The sequence below is a fragment of the Triturus cristatus genome, chromosome 4_1 (assembly GCF_964204655.1).
Source record: "Triturus cristatus chromosome 4_1, aTriCri1.1, whole genome shotgun sequence".
Lineage (NCBI taxonomy): Eukaryota > Metazoa > Chordata > Amphibia > Caudata > Salamandridae > Triturus > Triturus cristatus.
Window position 1 is genome coordinate 294440502 of NC_140585.1, and position 12834 is coordinate 294453335.

A 12834-nucleotide genomic window follows, 5' to 3' on the forward strand; every position below is an offset into this window, starting at 1 on the left:
AGCTCTAATTCATTTTTTGATTAGCCCTCATTCTTTTCATATGTGAATGAAAAGGAGAAATTACAGGGCCCTTCACTCTTTGAGCGAAACATGAAAAGACTGAGGGCTGTGCAACTCCCAAACGTTGGAGCCTCTGGCCTGTCGACCCTCGAACCTGCTCCTGCTCCAACCCGGCATCTCTTGTGGCCAGCAACCTCACAAACCCTGGAGGACCTGGCTACCTTTTGACTCTAAACCCCTGGGACTCCCATGAGTAGAGGCTCTACTCAAATCTACTTCTAATCCCTGGCAGCAGCCCGGAACCGCGAACCCTTCACACTCTGCACCCACCAAGCCTGGCCTGTGCCAGAGTGAACAAAGACCACAAGGATGACCCCACGGCGACTGTGACCCCGAGTCCGGCACCCAAGGACCTCCCTCGACACTCCTGAAGAAGCCTGCAGCCTCAGAACCAGGTGCCCCCCCAACCGCGATCAACAGAGGGTAAGATTTCCCGACACCAAAAGGTACCCCTGCCCCGGCGCTCCGCGGCCCCCTGTGCCCAATCCCGGGGTACCTACCTATCCTCCAACTACCCAACTTACCTCTCGAAGTGGTGGTGGCACCTGAAGAATCTTCGTCCCCGAGCTTGCAGTCTTTTTCTAAACCAGAGATTTCCCATTCAAATCAATTGAGCGCCCGAATGCTCAAAAGCACCCTGCACCCAGCCGTCCGAGTGGCCCTGGCAGTGCAACCTCTACATCTATCTACTTCCCCACTTGCCCTGGATAAGTGACCAGGAGCCCAGCTCCCACAGCCACGTGGCCTGCTAGTCAGCAGCCACCAACCAAGGCCCCCCCTACCTCTCATAGGATAACATTGGGCCTAACTCTCTCTGCACCCGGCCGCCCTTGTGCCGCTGAGGGTGAACCAACTGTACCTACCTGACCCTGGGAGACGCCTGAGTCTATGCCCAGAACCTTAACTCTGCCAGTCGAGTACTTACCTTTAAACCGATAACTCAATCTTCTCCATAGGGTAACATTGACTGGTTTTTCCTGAAATTTCTTCCAAGTGTGGACTTTTCAAAACTTAAAATATTCACCAAAAATCAGCCGAGTAACGAAAACGAAAATACTCACCTGCTATTAGGTGAGCTCCCAGTGCTGGATCTTGGTGCCCAGCACTGACTCTGAAAAATACTTACAACTGTACTTACCAGTAACCCAATTTTCTCCCGTAGGAAATCATTGACTGTTTTTCTGTAAAATTTCTTCTAAGTGTCAATTTCTGCAAACTTTAAATATTCTTTAAAAATCGTATAATTTCTGAAAACGTAATTACTTACCTGTTTTGGATAAAGGTCCCAGTACTGAGTCTAGGCACCCAGTACTGGATTACAAAAGTAACGAGAACATACTATACCTGCAACTTGAATTTTCTGCCATAGGGAATCTTAGACTGTTTTCTATGAAATATTTTCTGTCAGCTTTTAAAATAGCAAAATATTGTCTAAAAATCATCACAGTAATTAAGTCGACTTTTATCACTTGATTCCAAGTACTGACCCAGGACTGAATCTAGGATCCAGTCCTGGAAATCCAAAAGTAATCCTAAAAGTAATCTGTTGCAAATAACTTGAAACTTCCATTGAGCTCAATGCATTATTGTGTTTAAAATGTTGTTGCCTATTGCAACTACTTGTAACTTTCTACAAAAGTCAATTGCATATTGCAAAAGTATTTATATAAAGCATCTCATTCTGAGAAAGTATATTTTAATACCTATTGTTGGTTCTAAAATAAAACAAGCATATATTTTTTGTAGATAAACCATTGGCCTAGAGTTCAGTTATTGAGTGTGTGAGACCATTTGCTGACTGAGTGTGTGCAACAAATGCTTTACACTGTCCTCTGATACTGCCTTACTGCTCGACCAAGCTACCACTTTAGAGAGTAAGGTTATATCTAACTTTAGCCTCTGCCAAACCTCTGGGGACTGTGGACTCTGTACACCCTGTACCTATTTGGGAACAGTATATACAGAGCCACTTTCCCACACTGCAGTTCTCCAATATAGGTCTGTCAAGATCATTACTCAATCTACCTTGATTTGGCACAGTATAAAATAGGTCAAGAAGTCTCCTATGAAAAGATATGCAAATCTGTTCGAATCACTTTCCCTAGTCAGGGGACCCACTAGCTGGAAGGGGCAGGGAGGACCAAAATAGCTCATCGGTATAGAACACTGCATGAGCAGCTGATTTTGAGGTGGTAGAAGATAGAGTAATCCAACTGGACCTCAATAAACGGTTTCCTAATGTGCAATAGCCCCTGACCACCTCTGACGCAAAAGTGTAATCTCATACCTTTGCAGAATCAGGCATGCTTTCACCTGTTCAAGCTGAACTGACATTGGTCTTCTTGGCCAGCAGGAGTTCCTCTCTTGCAGCTGTTGAGGCTAGAGAACAGAATGACGTGTATTCATTCTTTATGGTAACTCTTCTAGCCCTCCCACTCCATACTACTTTAAAACTTCCGATGTTGCAGACGAGTTCCATCATTGTGACCCATGCTATTTTTCTCAATATTGGCTGGCTCGGCATAACAAGGGAAGCCTACAGGACAGCCTAAATTGTGCCGGCAAGCTTCTACAGGGAGTCACTGGCAGATAAAGAGAAACTCAGCCCTAACCTGGCTCTTCTCTCTCACTCTCCTTTCCCTTCTGTCCCTCTACCTGTCTCTCACTCTCTAAATACTAGTATTTATGTTGTATTCACTTCCCCGTCACAATCTTTCCGACCCTACTTCCTCTCTCCCTTCAATCAGTTCAACCCTCTTTTTTACTTTAGGAAACTCCACATCTTTTTTAAAGGCCCTTCCCATATTCACACTGCTTCTTGATAAGACATTTTTTTCCTTTCTTTGAAGGATAGTGAAATTGATTTTCTTGAAACATGGTTGGTAAACCATCAATTCATTCCACCTTACTTTATCATTATCCTTACTAATGGAATGCATTTCATCATTAGGACAGCTGCAGTGTTTGCCGGGCAAGGTGGCGTGTGCATGTTGTCCTAGTTACTTGGGAGGCAGAGGCTTGTGGATTGATTGAGCTCAGGGGTTCTGGGCTGCACTCAGCTGTGTTGATCAGGTGTCCATGCTGCATTGGGCATCAATATGGTGTTCTAGAGGGAGCTCTAGAATTTCAGGTTGTGTAACGAGAGGTGCACCGACCCAGGCTGGAAACAGAGCAGGCCAAAGCTTCCATGCCCATTGGTAGCAGGACAGCACCTGTGAGCAGTACGTGTAAAACAGCCTGAGCAAAATAGTGAGACCTAGCCTCTCTTTTTTGACTCAAATGTGAAAGTTTTGATTTTTACAAGCTGTAATAAATTATTTTCCCAAAACCAAATCTTTGTTTTCCTTTTGATATTTTTCCAGGAAATATGATGAACATTTGAACTGGGCCACGCATTTCAGCATAGCAGACAATTCTCCAGAATTGAGACATATTGCAACAACAAGCTAGCAGGCGGAGAGGACTGAAAACTCAGTGCAACCTAGAATAAATGGCTGTGTGATTTTCAGCAAGGATGACTCAAATGCATTCTTCCTTTTAGAGCACCTGTAGGATTAAACTGATCTGTCAAGTACAAAAGCATCCTTCATAGAGCAACTTAGAAATGCGCTTTCTGGCCCTTCTGCTGCATTTCTACGTCCAGCTCTAATTCATTTTTTGATTAGCCCTCATTCTTTTCATATGTGAATGAGAAGGAGAAATTACAGGGCCCTTCACTCTTTGAGCGAAACATGAAAAGACTGAGGGCTGTGCAACTCCCAAACGTTGGAGCCTCTGGCCTGTCGACCCTCGAACCTGCTCCTGCTCCAACCCGGCATCTCTTGTGGCCAGCAACCTCACAAACCCTGGAGGACCTGGCTACCTTTTGACTCTAAACCCCTGGGACTCCCATGAGTAGAGGCTCTACTCAAATCTACTTCTAATCCCTGGCAGCAGCCCGGAACCGCGAACCCTTCACACTCTGCACCCACCAAGCCTGGCCTGTGCCAGAGTGAACAAAGACCACAAGGACGACCCCACGGCGACTGTGACCCCGAGTCCGGCACCCAAGGACCTCCCTCGACACTCCTGAAGAAGCCCTCAGCCTCAGAACCAGGTGCCCCCCCAACCGCGATCAACAGAGGGTAAGATTTCCCGACACCAAAAGGTACCCCTGCACCCGGCGCTCCGCGGCCCCCTGTGCCCAATCCCGGGGTACCTACCTATCCTCCAACTACCCAACTTACCTCTCGAAGTGGTGGTGGCACCTGAAGAATCTTCGTCCCCGAGCTTGCAGTCTTTTTCTAAACCAGAGATTTCCCATTCAAATCAATTGAGCGCCCGAATGCTCAAAAGCACCCTGCACCCAGCCGTCCGAGTGGCCCTGGCAGTGCAACCTCTACATCTATCTACTTCCCCACTTGCTCTGGATAAGTGACCAGGAGCCCAGCTCCCACAGCCACGTGGCCTGCTAGTCAGCAGCCACCAACCAAGGCCCCCCTACCTCTCATAGGATAACATTGGGCCTAACTCTCTCTGCACCCGGCCGCCCTTGTGCCGCTGAGGGTGAACCAACTGTACCTACCTGACCCTGGGAGACGCCTGAGTCTATGCCCAGAACCTTAACTCTGCCAGTCGAGTACTTACCTTTAAACCGATAACTCAATCATCTCCATAGGGTAACATTGACTGGTTTTTCCTGAAATTTCTTCCAAGTGTGGACTTTTCAAAACTTAAAATATTCACCAAAAATCAGCCGAGTAACGAAAACGAAAATACTCACCTGCTATTAGGTGAGCTCCCAGTGCTGGATCTTGGTGCCCAGCACTGACTCTGAAAAATACTTACAACTGTACTTACCAGTAACCCAATTTTCTCCCGTAGGAAATCATTGACTGTTTTTCTGTGAAATTTCTTCTAAGTGTCAATTTCTGCAAACTTTAAATATTCTTTAAAAATCGTATAATTTCTGAAAACGTAATTACTTACCTGTTTTGGATAAAGGTCCCAGTACTGAGTCTAGGCACCCAGTACTGGATTACAAAAGTAACGAGAACATACTATACCTGCAACTTGAATTTTCTGCCATAGGGAATCTTAGACTGTTTTCTATGAAATATTTTCTGTCAACTTTTAAAATAGCAAAATATTGTCTAAAAATCATCACAGTAATTAAGTCGACTTTTATCACTTGATTCCAAGTACTGACCCAGGACTGAATCTAGGATCCAGTCCTGGAAATCCAAAAGTAATCCTAAAAGTAATCTGTTGCAAATAACTTGAAACTTCCATTGAGCTCAATGCATTATTGTGTTTAAAATGTTGTTGCCTATTGCAACCACTTGTAACTTTCTACAAAACTCAATTGCATATTGCAAAAGTATTTATATAAAGCATCTCATTCTGAGAAAGTATATTTTAATACCTATTGTTGGTTCTAAAATAAAACAAGCATATATTTTTTTGTAGATAAACCATTGGCCTAGAGTTCAGTTATTGAGTGTGTGAGACCATTTGCTGACTGAGTGTGTGCAACAAATGCTTTACACTGTCCTCTGATACTGCCTTACTGCTCGACCAAGCTACCACTTTAGAGAGTAAGGTTATATCTAACTTTAGCCTCTGCCAAACCTCTGGGGACTGTGGACTCTGTACACCCTGTACCTATTTGGGAATAGTATATACAGAGCCACTTTCTCACACTGCAGTTCTCCAATATAGGTCTGTCAAGATCATTACTCAATCTACCTTGATTTGGCACAGTATAAAATAAGTCAAGAAGTCTCCTATGAAAAGATATGCAAATCTGTTTGAATCACTTTCCCTAGTCAGGGGACCCACTAGCTGGAAGGGGCAGGGAGGACCAAAATAACTCATCGGTATAGAACACTGCATGAGCAGCTGATTTTGAGGTGGTAGAAGATAGAGTAATCCAACTGGACCTCAATAAACGGTTTCCTAATGTGCAATAGCCCCTGACCACCTCTGACGCAAAAGTGTAATCTCATACCTTTGCAGAATCAGGCATGCTTTCACCTGTTCAAGCTGAACTGACATAGGTCTTCTTGGCCAGCAGGAGTTCCTCTCTTGCAGCTGTTGAGGCTAGAGAACAGAATGACGTGTATTCATTCTTTATGGTAACTCTTCTAGCCCTCCCACTCCATACTACTTTAAAACTTCCGATGTTGCAGACGAGTTCCATCATTGTGACCCATGCTATTTTTCTCAATATTGGCTGGCTCGGCATAACAAGGGATGCCTACAGGACAGCCTAAATTGTGCCGGCAAGCTTCTACAGGGAGTCACTGGCAGATAAAGAGAAACTCAGCCCTAACCTGGTTCTTCTCTCTCACTCTCACTCTCCTTTCCCTTCTGTCCCTCTACCTGTCTCTCACTCTCTAAATACTAGTATTTATGTTGTATTCACTTCCCCGTCACAATCTTTCCGACCCTACTTCCTCTCTCCCTTCAATCAGTTCAACCCTCTTTTTTACTTTAGGAAACTCCACATCTTTTTTAAAGGCCCTTCCCATATTCACACTGCTTCTTGATAAGACATTTTTTTCCTTTCTTTGAAGGGTAGTGAAATTGATTTTCTTGAAACATGGTTGGTAAACCATCAATTCATTCCACCTTACTTTATCATTATCCTTACTTATGGAATGCATTTCATCATTAGGACAGCTGCAGTGTTTGCCGGGCAAGGTGGCGTGTGCCTGTTGTCCTAGTTACTTGGGAGGCAGAGGCTTGTGGATTGCTTGAGCCCAGGGGTTCTGGGCTGCACTCAGCTGTGTTGATCAGGTGTCCATGCTGCATTGGGCATCAATATGGTGTTCTAGAGGGAGCTCTAGAATTTCAGGTTGTGTAACGAGAGGTGCACCGACCCAGGCTGGAAACAGAGCAGGCCAAAGCTTCCATGCCCATTGGTAGCAGGACAGCACCTGTGAGCAGTACGTGTTAAACAGCCTGAGCAAAATAGTGAGACCTAGCCTCTCTTTTTTGACTCAAATGTGAAAGTTTTGATTTTTACAAGGTGTAATAAATTATTTTCCCAAAACCAAATCTTTGTTTTCCTTTTGATATTTTTCCAGGAAATATGATGAACATTTGAACTGGGCCACGCATTTCAGCATAGCAGACAATTCTCCAGAATTGAGACATATTGCAACAACAAGCTAGCAGGCGGAGAGGACTGAAAACTCAGTGCAACCTAGAATAAATGGCTGTGTGATTTTCAGCAAGGATGACTCAAATGCATTCTTCCTTTTAGAGCACCTGTAGGATTAAACTGATCTGTCAAGTACAAAAGCATCCTTCATAGAGCAACTTAGAAATGCGCTTGCTGGCCCTTCTGCTGCATTTCTACGTCCAGCTCTAATTCATTTTTTGATTAGCCCTCATTCTTTTCATATGTGAATGAGAAGGAGAAATTACAGGGCCCTTCACTCTTTGAGCGAAACATGAAAAGACTGAGGGCTGTGCAACTCCCAAACGTTGGAGCCTCTGGCCTGTCGACCCTCGAACCTGCTCCTGCTCCAACCCGGCATCTCTTGTGGCCAGCAACCTCACAAACCCTGGAGGACCTGGCTACCTTTTGACTCTAAACCCCTGGGACTCCCATGAGTAGAGGCTCTACTCAAATCTACTTCTAATCCCTGGCAGCAGCCCGGAACCGCGAACCCTTCACACTCTGCACCCACCAAGCCTGGCCTGTGCCAGAGTGAACAAAGACCACAAGGATGACCCCACGGCGACTGTGACCCCGAGTCCGGCACCCAAGGACCTCCCTCGACACTCCTGAAGAAGCCTGCAGCCTCAGAACCAGGTGCCCCCCCAACCGCGATCAACAGAGGGTAAGATTTCCCGACACCAAAAGGTACCCCTGCACCCGGCGCTCCGCGGCCCCCTGTGCCCAATCCCGGGGTACCTACCTATCCTCCAACTACCCAACTTACCTCTCGAAGTGGTGGTGGCACCTGAAGAATCTTCGTCCCCGAGCTTGCAGTCTTTTTCTAAACCAGAGATTTCCCATTCAAATCAATTGAGCGCCCGAATGCTCAAAAGCACCCTGCACCCAGCCGTCCGAGTGGCCCTGGCAGTGCAACCTCTACATCTATCTACTTCCCCACTTGCCCTGGATAAGTGACCAGGAGCCCAGCTCCCACAGCCACGTGGCCTGCTAGTCAGCAGCCACCAACCAAGGCCCCCCTACCTCTCATAGGATAACATTGGGCCTAACTCTCTCTGCACCCGGCCGCCCTTGTGCCGCTGAGGGTGAACCAACTGTACCTACCTGACCCTGGGAGACGCCTGAGTCTATGCCCAGAACCTTAACTCTGCCAGTCGAGTACTTACCTTTAAACCGATAACTCAATCTTCTCCGTAGGGTAACATTGACTGGTTTTTCCTGAAATTTCTTCCAAGTGTGGACTTTTCAAAACTTAAAATATTCACCAAAAATCAGCCGAGTAACGAAAACGAAAATACTCACCTGCTATTAGGTGAGCTCCCAGTGCTGGATCTTGGTGCCCAGCACTGACTCTGAAAAATACTTACAACTGTACTTACCAGTAACCCAATTTTCTCCCGTAGGAAATCATTGACTGTTTTTCTGTGAAATTTCTTCTAAGTGTCAATTTCTGCAAACTTTAAATATTCTTTAAAAATGCGTATAATTTCTGAAAACGTAATTACTTACCTGTTTTGGATAAAGGTCCCAGTACTGAGTCTAGGCACCCAGTACTGGATTACAAAAGTAACGAGAACATACTATACCTGCAACTTGAATTTTCTGCCATAGGGAATCTTAGACTGTTTTCTATGAAATATTTTCTGTCAACTTTTAAATTAGCAAAATATTGTCTAAAAATCATCACAGTAATTAAGTCGACTTTTATCACTTGATTCCAAGTACTGACCCAGGACTGAATCTAGGATCCAGTCCTGGAAATCCAAAAGTAATCCTAAAAGTAATCTGTTGCAAATAACTTGAAACTTCCATTGAGCTCAATGCATTATTGTGTTTAAAATGTTGTTGCCTATTGCAACCACTTGTAACTTTCTACAAAACTCAATTGCATATTGCAAAAGTATTTATATAAAGCATCTCATTCTGAGAAAGTATATTTTAATACCTATTGTTGGTTCTAAAATAAAACAAGCATATATTTTTTTGTAGATAAACCATTGGCCTAGAGTTCAGTTATTGAGTGTGTGAGACCATTTGCTGACAGAGTGTGTGCAACAAATGCTTTACACTGTCCTCTGATACTGCCTTACTGCTCGACAAAGCTACCACTTTAGAGAGTAAGGTTATATCTAACTTTAGCCTCTGCCAAACCTCTGGGGACTGTGGACTCTGTACACCCTGTACCTATTTGGGAACAGTATATACAGAGCCACTTTCTCACACTGCAGTTCTCCAATATAGGTCTGTCAAGATCATTACTCAATCTACCTTGATTTGGCACAGTATAAAATAAGTCAAGAAGTCTCCTATGAAAAGATATGCAAATCTGTTCGAATCACTTTCCCTAGTCAGGGGACCCACTAGCTGGAAGGGGCAGGGAGGACCAAAATAGCTCATCGGTATAGAACACTGCATGAGCAGCTGATTTTGAGGTGGTAGAAGATAGAGTAATCCAACTGGACCTCAATAAACGGTTTCCTAATGTGCAATAGCCCCTGACCACCTCTGACGCAAAAGTATAATCTCATGCCTTTGCAGAATCAGGCATGCTTTCACCTGTTCAAGCTGAACTGACATTGGTCTTCTTGGCCAGCAGGAGTTCCTCTCTTGCAGCTGTTGAGGCTAGAGAACAGAATGACGTGTATTCATTCTTTATGGTAACTCTTCTAGCCCTCCCACTCCATACCACTTTAAAACTTCCGAAGTTGCAGACGAGTTCCATCATTGTGACCCATGCTATTTTTCTCAATATTGGCTGGCTCGGCATAACAAGGGAAGCCTACAGGACAGCCTAAATTGTGCCGGCAAGCTTCTACAGGGAGTCACTGGCAGATAAAGAGAAACTCAGCCCTAACCTGGCTCTTCTCTCTCACTCTCCTTTCCCTTCTGTCCCTCTACCTGTCTCTCACTCTCTAAATACTAGTATTTATGTTGTATTCACTTCCCCGTCACAATCTTTCCGACCCTACTTCCTCTCTTCCTTCAATCAGTTCAACCCTCTTTTTTACTTTAGGAAACTCCACATCTTTTTTAAAGGCCCTTCCCATATTCACACTGCTTCTTGATAAGACATTTTTTTCCTTTCTTTGAAGGATAGTGAAATTGATTTTCTTGAAACATGGTTGGTAAACCATCAATTCATTCCACCTTACTTTATCATTATCCTTACTTACGGAATGCATTTCATCATTAGGACAGCTGCAGTGTTTGCCGGGCAAGGTGGCGTGTGCCTGTTGTCCTAGTTACTTGGGAGGCAGAGGCTTGTGGATTGCTTGAGCTCAGGGGTTCTGGGCTGCACTCAGCTGTGTTGATCAGGTGTCCATGCTGCATTGGGCATCAATATGGTGTTCTAGAGGGAGCTCTAGAATTTCAGGTTGTGTAACGAGAGGTGCACCGACCCAGGCTGGAAACAGAGCAGGCCAAAGCTTCCATGCCCATTGGTAGCAGGACAGCACCTGTGAGCAGTACGTGTTAAACAGCCTGAGCAAAATAGTGAGACCTAGCCTCTCTTTTTTGACTCAAATGTGAAAGTTTTGATTTTTACAAGGTGTAATAAATTATTTTCCCAAAACCAAATCTTTGTTTTCCTTTTGATATTTTTCCAGGAAATATGATGAACATTTGAACTGGGCCACGCATTTCAGCATAGCAGACAATTCTCCAGAATTGAGACATATTGCAACAACAAGCTAGCAGGCGGAGAGGACTGAAAACTCAGTGCAACCTAGAATAAATGGCTGTGTGATTTTCAGCAAGGATGACTCAAATGCATTCTTCCTTTTAGAGCACCTGTAGGATTAAACTGATCTGTCAAGTACAAAAGCATCCTTCATAGAGCAACTTAGAAATGCGCTTGCTGGCCCTTCTGCTGCATTTCTACGTCCAGCTCTAATTCATTTTTTGATTAGCCCTCATTCTTTTCATATGTGAATGAGAAGGAGAAATTACAGGGCCCTTCACTCTTTGAGCGAAACATGAAAAGACTGAGGGCTGTGCAACTCCCAAACGTTGGAGCCTCTGGTCTGTCGACCCTCGAACCTGCTCCTGCTCCAACCCGGCATCTCTTGTGGCCAGCAACCTCACAAACCCTGGAGGACCTGGCTACCTTTAGACTCTAAACCCCTAGGACTCCCATGAGTAGAGGCTCTACTCAAATCTACTTCTAATCCCTGGCAGCAGCCCGGAACCGCGAACCCTTCACACTCTGCACCCACCAAGCCTGGCCTGTGCCAGAGTGAACAAAGACCACAAGGACGACCCCACGGCGACTGTGACCCCGAGTCCGGCACCCAAGGACCTCCCTCGACACTCCTGAAGAAGCCTGCAGCCTCAGAACCAGGTGCCCCCCCAACCGCGATCAACAGAGGGTAAGATTTCCCGACACCAAAAGGTACCCCTGCACCTGGCGCTCCGCGGCCCCCTGTGCCCAATCCCGTGGTACCTACCTATCCTCCACCTACCCAACTTACCTCTCGAAGTGGTGGTGGCACCTGAAGAATCTTCGTCCCCGAGCTTGAAGTCTTTTTCTAAACCAGAGATTTCCCATTCAAATCAATTGAGCGCCCGAATGCTCAAAAGCACCCTGCACCCAGCCGTCCGAGTGGCCCTGGCAGTGCAACCTCTACATCTATCTACTTCCCCACTTGCCCTGGATAAGTGACCAGGAGCCCAGCTCCCACAGCCACGTGGCCTGCTAGTCAGCAGCCACCAACCAAGGCCCCCCTACCTCTCATAGGATAACATTGGGCCTAACTCTCTCTGCACCCGGCCGCCCTTGTGCCGCTGAGGGTGAACCAACTGTACCTACCTGACCCTGGGAGACGCCTGAGACTATGCCCTGAACCTTAACTCTGCCATTCGAGTACTTACCTTTAAACCGATAACTCAATCTTCTCCATAGGGTAACATTGACTGGTTTTTCCTGAAATTTCTTCCAAGTGTGGACTTTTCAAAACTTAAAATATTCACCAAAAATCAGCCGAGTAACGAAAACGAAAATACTCACCTGCTATTAGGTGAGCTCCCAGTGCTGGATCTTGGTGCCCAGCACTGACTCTGAAAAATACTTACAACTGTACTTACCAGTAACCCAATTTTCTCCCGTAGGAAATCATTGACTGTTTTTCTGTGAAATTTCTTCTAAGTGTCAATTTCTGCAAACTTTAAATATTCTTTAAAAATCGTATAATTTCTGAAAACGTAATTACTTACCTGTTTTGGATAAAGGTCCCAGTACTGAGTCTAGGCACCCAGTACTGGATTACAAGAGTAACGAGAACATACTATACCTGCAACTTGAATTTTCTGCCATAGGGAATCTTAGACTGTTTTCTATGAAATATTTTCTGTCAAATTTTAAAATAGCAAAATATTGTCTAAAAATCATCACAGTAATTAAGTCGACTTTTATCACTTGATTCCAAGTACTGACCCAGGACTGAATCTAGGATCCAGTCCTGGAAATCCAAAAGTAATCTTAAAGTAATCTGTTGCAAATAACTTGAAACTTCCATTGAGCTCAATGCATTATTGTGTTTAAAATTTTGTTGCCTATTGCAACCACTTGTAACTTTCTACAAAAGTCAATTGCATATTGCAAAAGTATT

General features: G+C 44.9%; 3 non-coding genes across 3 annotated transcripts; all 3 read left to right on the forward strand.

Moving 5' to 3' along the window:
- The first annotated feature begins 3026 nt into the window (after positions 1–3026).
- On the forward strand, positions 3027–3326 carry LOC146854503 (signal recognition particle RNA). Its single transcript, XR_014981640.1, has one exon.
- A 3408-nt stretch (positions 3327–6734) lies between these two features.
- Positions 6735–7034, forward strand: LOC146854504 (signal recognition particle RNA). The gene has a single exon (XR_014959281.1).
- A 3403-nt stretch (positions 7035–10437) lies between these two features.
- Positions 10438–10737, forward strand: LOC146854505 (signal recognition particle RNA). The gene has a single exon (XR_014959168.1).
- Positions 10738–12834: the final 2097 nt, after the last annotated feature.